This window comes from Schistocerca nitens, chromosome 4, assembly GCF_023898315.1.
Source record: "Schistocerca nitens isolate TAMUIC-IGC-003100 chromosome 4, iqSchNite1.1, whole genome shotgun sequence".
Lineage (NCBI taxonomy): Eukaryota > Metazoa > Arthropoda > Insecta > Orthoptera > Acrididae > Schistocerca > Schistocerca nitens.
Window position 1 is genome coordinate 268,439,976 of NC_064617.1, and position 15,324 is coordinate 268,455,299.

Genomic DNA, 15,324 nt, shown 5'->3' on the forward strand with positions numbered 1-15,324 from the left:
TGTGCCAGGTGGGGCTGTCAACAAAGGAAGTGTCCAGGTGTAGCGGAGTGAATCAAAGTGATGTTGTTCGGACATTGGGGAGATACAGAGAGACAGGAACTGGCGATGACATGCCTCGCTCAAGTCTCACAAAGGCTACTACTGCCGTTGATAACCGCTACCTACGGATTATGGCTCGGACGAACCCTGACAGCAACACCGCCATGTCGAACAATGCTTTTTGTGTACAAAAAACGGCTGTACTATACGTGAATGCCATCCTCCGAACGATAGTGCAACAATATCGGCAGCTTATTGCCTAGGCATTCGTCTTCATGGACGACAATTCGCGCCCCCACCGTGCACATCTTGTGAATGACTTCCTTCAGGATAACGACATCGTTCGACTAGAGTGGCCAGCATGTTCTCCAGACATGAACACTATCGAACATGGTTCAAATGGCTCTGAGCACTATGGGACTTAAAATCTGTCATCAGACCCCTAGAACTTAAAACTACTTAAACCTAACTAGCCTAAGGACATCACACACATCCATGCCCGAAGCAGGATTCGAACCTGCGACCGTAGCAGTCGCGCGGTTCCGGACTGAAGCGCCTAGAACCGCTTGGTCTCAACGGCCGGCCCTATCGAACATGCTTGGGATAAATTGGAAAGGGCTGTTTATGGACGACGTGACCCACCAACCACTCTGAGGGATGTACGTAGAATCGCCGTTGAGGAGTGGGACAATCTGGACCAACAGTGCCTTTATGAACTTGTGGATAGTATGCCACGACGAGTACAGGCATGTATCAATGTAAGAGGGCATGCTGCTGGGTGTGTCCAGCAATCTGGACCACCACCTCTGAAGGTCTCGCTGTATGGTGGTACAACATGCAATGTGTGGTTTTCATGAGCAATAACAGGGGCGGAAATGATGCTTATGTTGATCTGTATTCCAATTAACTGTACAGGTTCCGGAACCCTCAGAACCGAGGTGATGCAGCTTTTTTGATGCGTGTATAAAAACTTTTATTATGCAAGTATTTACAAAATTTTGTTTACGACAGCATTTAGTATACCGCATTAGAATAACTTGCTGTAAGTTCGTACAAATACACCATCAAAAAAATATCTCCAAAGATTTGATGTGAGCAGACAATAACGCAAAAAAAACTACAACACCAAAAATAATTTATGTAGAGTAATGAAATTACGGTAATACATTTGTCTGGGTAACATAATTAGGTGATCAATATTGCAATAATACAGGTTAATGTGGCGCGAGATAAACAATTGCAAGTTTGAACTGCTGGTATATTAATAACTGGTGTAACCGCCAGATATTGAATTCAAGCATGCAAACTTGCGTGCGTTGTGTTGTACAGGTGCTGGATGTCAATTTATGGGAGGGAGTTCCATGCCTTTTGCACTTTGTAGGTCGAAATAGGCACAGTTAATTCTGTTTAAGGAGGTGGCTGGAGATGTCGTCGGATGAGGGCCCATACCTACTAGATTACATACAGATCTGAAGGTCAAGCAGATCAAGGCACCATGTTGACACTTCGCAGAGCATTTTAGGTTACAACAGTGGTATGTGGGTGACCGTTATCCTGTTGGAAAACACCACCTGCAATGGTGTTCATGAATGGCAGCACAACAGTTCGAACCACCAGACTGAGGTACAAATTTGCAATCACGGTGCGTGGGATATCCACGAGAATGCTCTTGCGGTCATACGAAATCGCACCTCAGATTGTAGCTACACGTGTAGGTCCATTGTGTCTAGCCCGCAGACATGTTGGTTGCAGGCTCTCAATTGACCTCCTCCTAACCAACACACGACCATCACTGGCTCCGAGGCAGAACCAGCTTTCATCAGAAAACACAACAGACCTCCACTTTGACCTCCCCAACCACCCACACCTTCCTCCCCCCTCCCCCTCCCCAACGAGCTCTAGGTTGACAGCAGTGAAGTCGCGAACGGCGGTGGCTTTGGAGGTCAGTGGAATGCATACTACAGAGGGTCTGGCTCGGAGCTCTCCTTGACAGTTTGTTGTGTCAGTGTGATACCAGTTACTGCTCAAATTGCTGCTGCAGACCCAATACTATGATACAATACCACGCACCAGAGCCATAAGCCGAACACGATGGTCTTCCCTCACGGCAGTGCTCCTTGGTCGTCCGCAGCCCGGCATTCTTGCAACCGTACTTTCTCGTGACCACCGCTGCCATAGATCACGTACAGTAACTAAATTCCTGCCAAGTCTTACTGCAGTATCTCAGAAGGAGCGGGCGCTAAAGACTACACTGTTGAGCACCCATAACACCATATCCATCCATCCATCCATCCAGAATGAGCATCCAGCTTCTGGTAGTGCTACTGCACTACCTCGTTCAACTCCGTAAACTGTTGAAAATGTCTTCTTTGTAGCATTGAAAGCATCCTTGAGTAACATCAACGTCCAATTTCAAAGATAACAGCGTGCACTAAAAGGAAACCTGATCTGCATCCTCATAGTGGCGCTACTAGCGCCTCTCTTATGCAAATGGCCCTAAATCTGAATATACATCATATTTCAGATGTAGAAAGAGGTCTAACACTTTCTTTCATGTCACACAACTCCTTCTTGGTGTTGCGATTTTTGTCGTCAGTGTGTTAGCCGTTTTACTAAAATGTTTGAGCCAGCTCTCTGTGACTTGAACGATCCAGTTACTCGCAGTTTTCTACCCACGACGACGAACTACTTTCAGCTGGTCGTGACCGCTCTCCCTCTTGGATTCGCTCTTCCAAATTTATAGTTGGTTGGTTGGTTGGTTGATTTTTGGGAGGGGACCGAACAGGGAGGTTATCGATCCTATCGGGGAAGGAAGGCGGCCGTGCACTTTCAAAGGACCCATCCCGGAATTTACATGAATTAATTTAGGGAAATTACGGAAAACCTATATCAAGATGGCCAGACGCGGGTCTGAACCGTCGTCCTCCCGAATGCAAGTCTAGTGTGCCAAATTTATGAATGTGAAACAAAACATCCAGCGTGCCCGAAAACTTTAGGGTCAAAATTGCGCAGCTGGTACATTGTCCAAAGTTTTTGACTTTATGATGATGAGTTAGTAATATGGCACGATTATTTACAATATCTGACAAAAAAGTACAGCGCGCAGAGGAGCAGGAGGAGGAGGAGGAGGATGAGGAGGAAACGAAACGAAACGAAATTTCACTGGTTGACAGGGTGTGTAACACTATTTTAGTGATTACAAAATCGAACCAAATTTACAAAGAACGGACCTGGCTCCATGTACTGATCCGGTTGGAAATGGTTTCATAAAATTTTTGTATTCTCTTCTGGCTCTCGGGCGGACTTGACATCCGGTCTAGTCCCACAGATGTTGTATCGGGACATATCTGAGGGTCTTGCTCGGTATGGAAATACCTCAACATCTGTCAGATTATAGAGATACGAGCCATTTGTGAGTGAGCATTTTCTTGTTGGAAAATGGCACCACGGTACTGCTGGAAGGGAGGTAACAAATGAGGACGTTGGATGTTCCTGACATGGCATTGTCCCATCAGAGTTCGTTCAATCACTGTGCGTCTCGAAAACATTGGAAGACTGGGACTTCCGCCGTTATCATTCGTGGTAGTGCAGAACCGCGATTCATAGATAAACAGAATGTGGTTCAAATGGGTCTGAGCACTATGGGACTTAACTTCTGAGATCGTCAGTCCCATAGAACTTAGAACTACTTAAGCCTAAGTAACCTAGCCGGCCGCGGTGGTCTAGCGGTTCTAGGCGCTCAGTCCGGAGCCGCGCGATTGCTAAGGTCGCAGGTTCGAATCCTGCCTTGGGCATGGATGTGTGTGATGTCCTTAGGTTAGTTAGGTTTAAGTAGTTCTAAGTTATAGGGAACTGATGACCTCAACAATTAAGTCCCATAGTGCTCAGAGCCATTTGAACCATTTGAACCTAAGTAACCTAAGGACATCACACACACCCATGCCCGAGGCAGGATTCGAACCTGCGACCGTAGCGGTCGCGCGGTTCCAAACTGTAGCGCCTAGAACCGCTCGGCCACACCGGCCGGCAACAGAATGTGATGCCATTCATTAGAAGTATAGCTCCCTGGCCGTGGCACCATTCAAACGCAGCTGTTCGTGTTGCGTGAGCAGCAATGTGTACATGGGACATTAATTCCCTATCCAAGCTGGTGCTAGTCTCCAAAAAATTGTGCGGGCTGACACAGAATGTTTCAGGCGATCTATTACTTGTTCTCGGATAAAAGGCGCAGATGTCAAGGAGTCACTATGAGCTTTGTGCACAGTGTGGTGTTGTACACTACCGACGCCACTCCAGGCAGTCAACGTCAAGAGGTTGGCAGTTTAAGTATACTGAACTTCGAACACTTATACAAAAAATACACGACCATGTAGTTTATCTTCTGTATTTAACAGCACAAAGAATTCAACACAAATCGTCTTCATTGACCGTCAAAAGCAACAAGTAACAAACTTTTTGATTCTTTCTTAACAGAGACATAAGTTCACAACTAAAAGCAACTACTTGGAACAACAAAAGGAAAGTTTCCACAGTCAGAGTTCGTGCACTAATAGTTGACTACCAATTGCTTAAGTCTTCGCTCTCCTTGAGCGGGGCACATTGTAACAGATTAACACTTGAGTTAGAGCGTGTACGACTTCACAGTTTCTGCAGTCTTGCCAAGTGAATCCGACAGAACACCAACAGGCCCGCGAGCAGTTTCCGAGGTCCGTTGGCGTCGACGGCGGCGTGAGTTCGGCGGTCCTGGATCCGCAGCAGACTTCCTCTCTTGGCTGGCAGCGTCGCAACTGCCGTGATCGTCGCGGACGCGGTCCTAAATACCAGCAAGGCGGAGGTACACTTCTTCCTGATTGGCTGCCCGTGACATTTGCGGATGCAGCAAAAGGTTCATGGTATGAGCGACCTCTCTTGCTGATTTACGCACCCTCTGACTGTGTTCCGGCGTACGCTAAGGCTCTCTGCAGTTCGCGCTGCAAATGAGAAGAGTCGGAACGTCGTGTAGTCGCAGGGGCTGAACTGGCAACCAAACCGACGGCCGAGGGTTGCCGTGTGGCGTCGGCGCTTGACTGCTTTTCCGACACACCAGCAGTGACTCGTGTGACTGTCCTGTCAATCTGCGGGTAGCTCGAAGAGAGACGTCTGCTGCACGCGCGGGTAGTGCCCAGCCCCCCCCCCCCACGGCTCTGTCCTCTCCCCTCTCCTCTACCTCTTGTAGTCGGCAGATATGCCCCGCCCCCCTCTAGTACACCTGCTGCAGGATGCCGATGACACCGCATCTCTTGCTCTCATTCATACCCTCTAACGGTTCCAACGCCTTCTCCAGAATCACCTTGACCTTTTTTCCGCATGATGTAACCAGTGGCTCTGGAATATCAGTCCTTCGAAGACCCAGGCAATCATCGTAGGTCGTACCACTCGCTCCTTCTGGCTCCTTCATTTCTCCCTTAGCATCTGTGCCCATTCTGTCTGCCTCTCCTGCACCCTCACCTACTTTGGCCTCACCATTGACCGTCACCTCACCTGGATCCCTCATCTCCGCTCTATCCAATCCAATGCCCACAACCGCCTCCGACTCCTCAAACTCCTCTCTGGCCGGATATGGGGGTTGAACCCCTCTACCATCCTCCACACCTACAAATCCTTAATCTGTCCCCTCCCCTGTTATACCAGTCCTGCCTGGATAGCCGGCCGCTGGTGGCCGAGCGGTTCTGGCGCTACAGTCTGGAACCGCGCGACCGCTACGGTCGCAGGTTCGAATCCTGCCTCGGGCATGGATGTGTGTGTTGTCCTTAGGTTAGTTAGGTTTAAGTAGTTCTAAGTTCTAGGGGACTTACGACCTCAGCAGTTGAGTCCCATAGTGCTCTGAGCCATTTGAACCATTTTGAACCTGCCTGGATATCCGCCCCCCCCCCCCAATTCTGTAAGTCCCTCCAGATCCTCAAGAGCCATGTACTCCGCCTCGCCTTCCCCCCATGCGGATGCTCTATGACCTAATTCCTTTCCCCCACCTGCTCATATTCCTTGATTCCCCTCATCCCCTGGTTGCTCCTCTCCTCTCCAACCCCCACCCTCTGCCGCGCCTTCACCTTTGTATCCACCCTACCCTCCATCTCTACACCCTTCATCTCCTTTCCTAAGGTGGCTTCCATCGACTCCCCCTCCTGGATGATGCCCTCTCTCCCTCCATTTATTCCTCCCATCAACTCTGATGCTCACCTCCCCCTCCCTTCCTCAGTCCTTTTCCTGGGCTCCCCTCCCCCCCCCTTCCATCCTGTTTTTTCCCCGCCTATCCTGTCTCCGCCTCTCTTCTCTCCCCTGAGTCCTTTTGCATTTCCCTCCTCTGCCTTTCCCCATTGCCTCTCACGCCTGCCCTGCCCCCCTTATGAGTCCTCTCCCTCCACAGGTCCCTCCCCCCTTCGTTTTTCCTCTCCTCTTCCCTATTCCTCCCCCCCCCCCCCCCATCTGTCCAGGTCCATCCCATCTGCCCTCGGCTGTGGTGTGTCATCTTCGTGCCGACTTTTTAGCGCTGTGTTTCCGGTGAGTGTTCAGTATTGTGCATATTTTCCGAAGTGTTGCGAACGGAAATCATACTGTCGCTGGGTGTGATTTTTTATATCTCTTGCGAACAGAAACCAGACGGTCGCCATGTTTTTTAATTGTCTGTCTACTATTTTACCTGTCTGCTTCCTGTGTATTTTATTGGCATCGCCGACCCGTTGTTTTATGTTTTAACTTTCCACAATTTTCCGCCGTTTTACAGTTTGTCACAGTTTTATCGCCTGCTTTTATTGTTTCTTGTCTCCTTCTTATGTTTTAAAAGTTCTGTAGGCTGAAGAGCGGCGTACTAAGCTGCTGCCAGCCCGCCCCCTCGGGGGGAGTCGAAATTCAATACAGGGAAAAAAAAAAAAAAACGACGCCAGCCCAGTCGAATAGCGGAGTTCAACAGGCGCGTTCGAAACCTACTAGTCAGCCTCGCCTATCTGTTATCATTTACGACGACCGTGCCCGTATAACGGACTTGTTGGAGTACAATTGGACCAGCTGAACTGAAGTTACGTAAACATACATAAGTATTACGTATGCTTCTCATTATATTACTCTCCATCTACCCCTGAACGAACCCAAAACACATTTAGGCTGGTCAGACGTGATCGGCCGGAACCTAACGACAAGAGTGCCTGTCCTCACGTTCCTATGCCGTCCAGCATGGGTTTGCACCCGATTGCCCATAACCTGAATACTGCAAGATTCGACCAGCCGGCGAAATGGAGCCCCCAAAGGAGGACCCTTTCATAAGCGCCCTCTCACACGAGAACGTGGCATCTCCATGTCCTTTACACTGTTCACGCGCCTTATGTACACTGGTAACAACAACTAACACTAACCGCACTAATGCATTCTGATGGTCGTTCTACCTGTCAGAGAGATCTTCAGCTCTAATGATATACATACCTGCCGATGGAGTGTACGTGTAAGAAGTTATGCGGACTTCCGGCAATGCCTTCTCAGCGGTTCACCTTTATCAGACGGTGTCATTTTGTACTGACATAAACAACTTACACCCAGAAGCAACAATCAAAGTTCATAGCAATTCTTCAAAGTGACGATCGGAGCTCTCAGTACATTCCCCGGAATTGGACCAAATGCTCCGATTGCTAGTTGGCATTTTAGTCACTGGCCTGTCTTCGCTTTATATGTACTTATATTTGATGACGAACAATAGTTTCAAATATTCAAGACTGTCCATGAAATTCATCTTAGCTGCAACAGGTGTAGGTGAGCTATCTAAAGCAACATACGGAAATTTTTGCCGGACCGGAACTCTAACTGGATTTCCCGCTTATCGCGAGCGGTCGCCTCACCACTGAGGCTATCCCAGCATAGTAATTGTCTGTAACTCCTCGTTGTCTTGATTCTAAAACCTGCACAGGACTCACGAGATGTTTGAGTCTGGGTAAACGAAATAATAATCTATGAGTAGAAATACACTCCTGGAAATTGAAATAAGAACACCGTGAATTCATTGTCCCAGGAAGGGGAAACTTTATTGACACATTCCTGGGGTCAGATACATCACATGATCACACTGACAGAACCACAGGCACATAGACACAGGCAACAGAGCATGCACAATGTCGGCACTAGCACAGTGTATATCCACCTTTCGCAGCAATGCAGGCTGCTATTCTCCCATGGAGACGATCGTAGAGATGCTGGATGTAGTCCTGTGGAACGGCTTGCCATGCCATTTCCACCTGGCGCCTCAGTTGGACCAGCGTTCGTGCTGGACGTGCAGACCGCGTGAGACGAAGCTTCATCCAGTCCCAAACATGCTCAATGGGGGATAGATCCGGAGATCTTGCTGGCCAGGGTAGTTGACTTACACCTTCTAGAGCACGTTGGGTGGCACGGGATACATGCGGACGTGCATTGTCCTGTTGGAACAGCAAGTTCCCTTGCCGGTCTAGGAATGGTAGAACGATGGGTTCGATGACGGTTTGGATGTACCGTGCACTATTCAGTGTCCCCTCGACGATCACCAGTGGTGTACGGCCAGTGTAGGAGATCGCTCCCCACACCATGATGCCGGGTGTTGGCCCTGTGTGCCTCGGTCGTATGCAGTCCTGATTGTGGCGCTCACCTGCACGGCGCCAAACACGCATACGACCATCATTGGCACCAAGGCAGAAGCGACTCTCATCGCTGAAGACGACACGTCTCCATTCGTCCCTCCATTCACGCCTGTCGCGACACCACTGGAGGCGGGCTGCACGATGTTGGTGGCGTGAGCGGAAGACGGCCTAACGGTGTGCGGGACCGTAGCCCAGCTTCATGGAGACGGTTGCGAATGGTCCTCGCCGATACCCCAGGAGCAACAGTGTCCCTAATTTGCTGGGAAGTGGCGGTGCGGTCCCCTACGGCACTGCGTAGGATCCTACGGTCTTGGCGTGCATCCGTGCGTCGCTGCGGTCCGGTCCCAGGTCGACGGGCACGTGCACCTTCCGCCGACCACTGGCGACAACATCGATGTACTGTGGAGACCTCACGCCCCACGTGTTGAGCAATTCGGCGGTACGTCCACCCGGCCTCCCGCATGCCCACTATACGCCCTCGCTCAAAGTCCGTCAACTGCACATACGGTTCACGTCCACGCTGTCGCGGCATGCTACCAGTGTTAAAGACTGCGATGGAGCTCCGTATGCCACGGCAAACTGGCTGACACTGACGGCGGCGGTGCACAAATGCTGCGCAGCTAGCGCCATTCGACGGCCAACACCGCGGTTCCTGGTGTGTCCGCTGTGCCGTGCGTGTGATCATTGCTTGTACAGCCCTCTCGCAGTGTCCGGAGCAAGTATGGTGGGTCTGACACACCGGTGTCAATGTGTTCTTTTTTCCATTTCCAGGAGTGTAGATAGGGGTGGGAAATGTGGAAGTTTGGCTCGATCCAAGCAGAAAATCCAAGTTCGAGTACCGGTTCAACACAAATTTCCTTATGTAGTTTCAGGTAGAGCGTATATACCTATTACTGTTAAGCTGGATTTCAGGAATAATTTACAACACTTGAAACTGTGTGCTCGTCATCAATTATAAATGATCAGCTGTCTTTCCTGAAAGTCTTCAGCGTGTCGTGATGCACGGTTTTACACTTGGGTTAAGACTTCGACATTAAACACAATTTCTCCCTCTGCTCAGTCTTCCGAATCACATTGGGTACTGAGAGTTTACAAGTTCATTCAACATAGGAATATACAAGGTCAACAAAACATGAAGGCAGTTTCTTTCGTCCTCAAACACGACCGAAAATTTAAGATGTGTAATAGAAAGGATTTATCTACGGATTCAGCATAGGGGAAGACTTTTTTTCGATTTAATCGCCAGGGCGAGTGAAACACTTGCCGTAACCATGTACTAGTCGTTCTCTACTGTCTGAAAAAATGTTTTGGAATCGCGAGACCGCTACGGTCGCGGGTTCGAATCCTGCCTCGGGCATGGATGTGTGTGATGTCCTTAGGTTAGTTAGGTTTAACTAGTTCTAAGTTCTAGGGGACGAATGCCCTCAGAAGTTGAGTCCCATAGTGCTCAGAGCCATTTTGAAAAAATGTTTCCGCCTGTCTGTTTAGCCATAACGTCAGGGTACGCTGGAATTTTTCATTCAACGTTGAACATCAACAGCCCGAGCAACTGTCTCATACCGTGAGAAACAGTGGTAGTCACATGGTACCAAATCTGTGCTACAAGGAGTATGATACGTCACCTTTCATTTGTATCGCTGAAGATGTGGTTAAGTTGATGCGGTAGCATTTAAACTCCTGTCCAGCTTAGCGGCTCCAGACGGCACCATTACCCTTTGTTAGTTTTCAATGGATCTGTTAACCCTTGAAATGCCCCACAACATGCAGTCACATTTATTGTTGCCCCCCCCCTCCCCCAAAGACATAACGTCCTGTGATTTACGGAAATGGGAATCTGCAACGCACCATAACAAAACGGCGCAATTGAGGTTTAACATAATGACAAATGTCTCCATGTGTGGCGAACATGTCGAAAAAAGTGTCACTATACGTTTGTTGCATTTCTTTATAAACCCTTTCGATACTGACACTTGTTTAAATTTGAAGCCACATGGGACCTTTTCTGCTTAAAACAAAAATCTCGTTGTTGACAGTACTGACACCTGAACCAGCAGGAAATGAAACGAAATTATATGGTTCCAGAGACCTTTTCAGGTCTCAAACATCTATTATGTGTATATGCAGACTGAAGTGACAAATGGAACTTTGTACCAAGGGCGGGATTCGAACCCGGGTCTCCTGCTCAGCAGGCAGATGCACTAACCACTAAACCACCCTGGCACAGTGGCTAGCACGCCTTCCTCCTCAATTTAGGGGAAATACCAAATGGGCTGAGGTGTGAATGGGAATCTGAACTGAGAAAGGTGGCGTGATAGCGTAGTCCGTGCAGTTGTGCGAACCCACGGTGCCAGGGTGGCGTAGTGGTTACCGCATTTGCCAAGTGAGCAGGAGACCCCGGTTCGAATATCGGCGTTGGTACAAATTTCCATTCGTCGATTCACTCTCCATATATGCAACGCAAGCTCTGTCACAAATGTTAGCCTTCATAGTTAATTAACAGTAAATACTTGTAAATACGCGGTAGCTTGGTTTGCATAGACGCCGTCAAGTAAATGCAGAGAGAGTACACTCCTGGCCACAAAAATTACAGTACATTGAAGTTGAGATGCAATAAACGTCAAATTGGCGTGAACTACATTCTTAGATATGTAAATGATTAGCATTTCATTACAGCTGTACAAGGTAAATAGAAGAAACATTACCTACATACTGCATAATATAAGGAACGATTACACAGTTGCTTTCTCTTCCAGAAATCGCGTGTGAATATTGAATTGTTTGCGAGAATCCCGTTTATCTCTGATGTAAAAAGGTGAAACGTGTGCCAGAAAATGTCTGAATTAAACAGTGGGAAGATTGTGAGTTAATGAAACAGCGGTATATCGTTCCTCGATATTGCTGTTCGCGTTACTCGATGTCATATCATTGTCACGCAAATACGGAATCAATGGCTTCAAAAGCCCGCATCTCGTGGTCGTGCGGTAGCGTTCTCGCTTCCCACGCCCGGGTTCCCGGGTTCGATTCCCGGCGGGGTCAGGGATTTTCTCTGCCTCGTGATGGCTGGGTGTTGTGTGCTGTCCTTAGGTTAGTTAGGTTTAAGTAGTTCTAAGTTCTAGGGGGACTTATGACCACAGCAGTTGAGTCCCATAGTGCTCAGAGCCATTTGAACCATTTTTTGAATGGCTTCAAAAGGGTCATAATGTCGTGCTGGATTTCAACGGTCTGATGCGACCGGCCACGGAGAATCGTACAGGCATGATACATGTCTTGAGTCAGGTATGGGCTTGTTTTCAGCAAGGCAAGTATCAACACGGATAGTGTGACGACTTCAGGAGCACAACGGACTGAAGGCACGCCAACTATTGTTGTGTTCCTTTGATGGTTCAAATGGCTCTGAGCACTATGGGACTTAACTGCTGAGGTCATCAGTCCCCTAGAACTTAGAACTACTTAAACCTAACTAACCTAAGGACATGACACACATCCATGCCCGAGGCAGGATTCGAACCTGCGACCGTAGCGGTCGCGGGTTCCAGATTGTAGCGCCTAGAACCGCTAGGCCACTCCGGCCGGCTGTGTTCCTTTGATACTGTTAGCAAAAAAAGCCCAGCCTAGCAACAGCACTGACACCATGTCGTCTTTTCACATGAATTACTGCTCTGCGTACATCATAACGATGGGGGCTCCGAGAGGAAGTAACGTTGCCAATGCGCACTCGTCGTCGTCATATGAGCGCAGCGCCTGATCTGGTATGATTCCGTGGCATACCATTGGGTTCACGACACGCTCGCCTATTGGTCGCATAGCTGGTAATCTGGACATACTGCCGCTACATTTCCGGTATTTTAAGGTCGGTGGCTGTCCCGTACATCCGATACGTCGGTGACGATGTCTCCAGCAAGATCACGCAAGACTGCTTGCTGCTCGTGCTGTTGAATTGAAGCAGCATTGAACACTTACTTAATCGTCTCTGTTCGCCGAGTTGATTTGGGCTCCCAGAGATGGCAGGTCTGTGTATCATATTTCACACACTGTGTTACCCAAACTCAGGAATTCAGTCATGTATCCCTCCTACTGTACTGTAAAATAATAATAAGTAAAATTTTTACATTTTCTACTCTTCCTGATTTAAAATTATAGTGTCCAACTGTATAAACAAAAGTTTGATATTTTCATGTGGTAAACTATTTCAGTTGTGATTGAAAGCGAAAAAAATTGATAAAAAAGATCAGATATTTTATGAAATGATTTACCTAAAGTAAGATATAAAATATAGTAGAGAATCATTTGACGTCCCCTTAAATAATACCCGAAATCACGTACAACAATCCACCAGACAAATATCCTCTAGTACCCTTTGAAATTCTGACATTCTTAGAGAAAGAATGAACTTTAAATTCTTAACCGGCACTTCATTTACCTTACATTATTACTAGCGTCATTCAAAGGTATTTCAAATGTTTCTCTGATCTGTTTCATTTCTTACTTTTAGACAAATTATTTCACAGAACATTTGACCGCTTTTCTTTTCAATTCTTTTATTTCAAAAATTTTATTGACAGTTAAATAACGCACGAATGTAACTTTTCACGCGGAAAACAGATTTCTGCATAGACAGCAAGAGCTATGCGTGAAATATTTCAATTTTCTCTCAGATCACTAAGTTTTTCTTAATTATACCGATTACTTCTAGGCAATTAAATCTTTTTTCGCAAAATTAAACGTCACTCTGGTTAATTTGGCATCAAATTTGTCCATTTCCTACTTTTTGTTTCGCTATGAAAATTCAGAAAAAAATTACATTGTGTAACTTCTTAGGAGTGTGACCCAAAATAAATTACTAAAGGAGGGCGGTCATCGTTACTTCATTACAGTCAGTAAATATACAGCGCTGGACAAGAATAGAATGATACCAACGATCACTTGAAATAAGTGCCTCAATCGCTAGAGCATACTTGCGTGGCAGTTTTCGATTCAAATGTTGCCAGCTGGAATCCTGGTATGGCGGAACTAACTCCCATCACACGTATCTCGTCAACAAGGAAAGGACAGGCAACTGAGAAAGCTTGCGCTTGACTGGACTGTGCGGAAATGTCTGTGGTTAAACTGCAAATCTTACCGCAGCGCCCCTGATGATGTACTGTCTTAATGATGACATGTCTTTAGTGGGAACGTTGGTTTCAACGTCCCATTTTAGCTTTTCCAGAGGAAGAGACATTAGGTTTCACCTTCTTCTTTTTCTGCTTCTTGTTCTATTATCAACAGGTCGACACACAAGTTATCGAAATAGCATCGACTAGAAAGACTTGCAGTACGTCGCTAGTGCCTATAAGTAATTGTGTCTAGAATGGCTTAGGGGAATCAGTGTGTAACTCAGGGTAACAGCATTGGACCTAAAGAAAGCGCCTCCTTGTGGTATCAGTCGTGTGTTCTAATCAGTACATCACGACGATCGATAAAATAATAGTAGCTGTACATCGACACATCGATGTACATTTGAAAAAAAAGAAAAAAAAAAAGATTTTATATAAGCCGCTAACAGATCAGGAAACGGAATTATTGGTACAGGAGCAATAGGGAGAAGCTAAATGGAAGTTGTGCGATGCGAAATCTATTGCAGCTTTCCTGTCAAAGAAGAGTAAAAAAAGGAAGAAAAATAAGTTACTGCCGTTCCCATAAGCAGACGGGTAGAGTGCGTTTATATCTGGGCAGTAATGTTAGAGTAGCCTATGTGAATTACTTGATTCTATTATGCGTACACGAGCTTACGTGGCAACGGCGACGTCTTGGTTCATTTGTGAGATTAAGGGAGACAGGTAGACTCTTCGCGACTGACTGCGGGCTGAGAGCTTTCTCATGTAGCGGCCAACTCCGCACTCTGACGAAAACTACGCACACAGTGGGCCCTCTGTGGCTCTACCTTAAACTAGAGGATGGCAGAAGGAAAACGAAGAAGCTAATACTTTTTTATAATAGTTTTAATGACAATGCTTTGATAAAATATAACCATAGCAATTCTGCAAGGATGCAGGGTGTTTGTTTTAACTTGAAAGAACTAAGTATCTCGAAAAGAGCGCATCATACAAAAAAATGTTCTAGGTGAAAAGCTAATGTTAGTAAAACAGGTAGATGTCTGTGCTACAAGTGGCCATCTTCTAACAACCCCTCATGTGTGCGCGGAGTCAACGTTGTATTTTCAAATTCCCCACCCACAATTTTATTGCATATTCGGATTCCACACCAAAATATGTTCAAATTGTTGGAGTTCTTAAGGGACCAAACTGCAGAGATCATCGGTCCCTAGACTTACACACTACTTAAACTACCCTATGCTAAGAACAACAATCACACACATGCCATAGGGAGGACTCGAACCTCCGGCGGTAGGGGCCACACAGTCCGTGATATGGCGCCTCAAAGCATGCGGCCACTCCGCGCGTCACTAAAATATACTTACGGTTTACTCAAACGATTGTTTTACATTCGTGGTAGGCGGCGCTGTAATCGACAAATATGAAGTGATCCTGTTCTCGCAATAAGAACCGAGACATCTGATCTACGTTTCATTTACGAAGTAAATGTAAACATTTGTGTTATCACGATTGATACTGATGTTCAAGCGTTACTTGAGTGTTGCAAATGCGATTACACA

The 15,324-nt window shown here is 47.0% G+C and overlaps 1 protein-coding gene and 1 non-coding gene across 2 annotated transcripts in view; one reads left to right on the forward strand and one right to left on the reverse strand.

Moving 5' to 3' along the window:
* The window catches only part of LOC126253115 (rap guanine nucleotide exchange factor 4), a 468,034-nt gene that overhangs the window by 135,616 nt on the left and 317,094 nt on the right, over nucleotides 1-15,324 (forward strand). The window lies entirely within an intron of this gene.
* Nucleotides 10,821-10,892, reverse strand: Trnas-gcu (transfer RNA serine (anticodon GCU)). The gene has a single exon. It is a non-coding gene; the product is annotated as a tRNA-Ser (tRNA).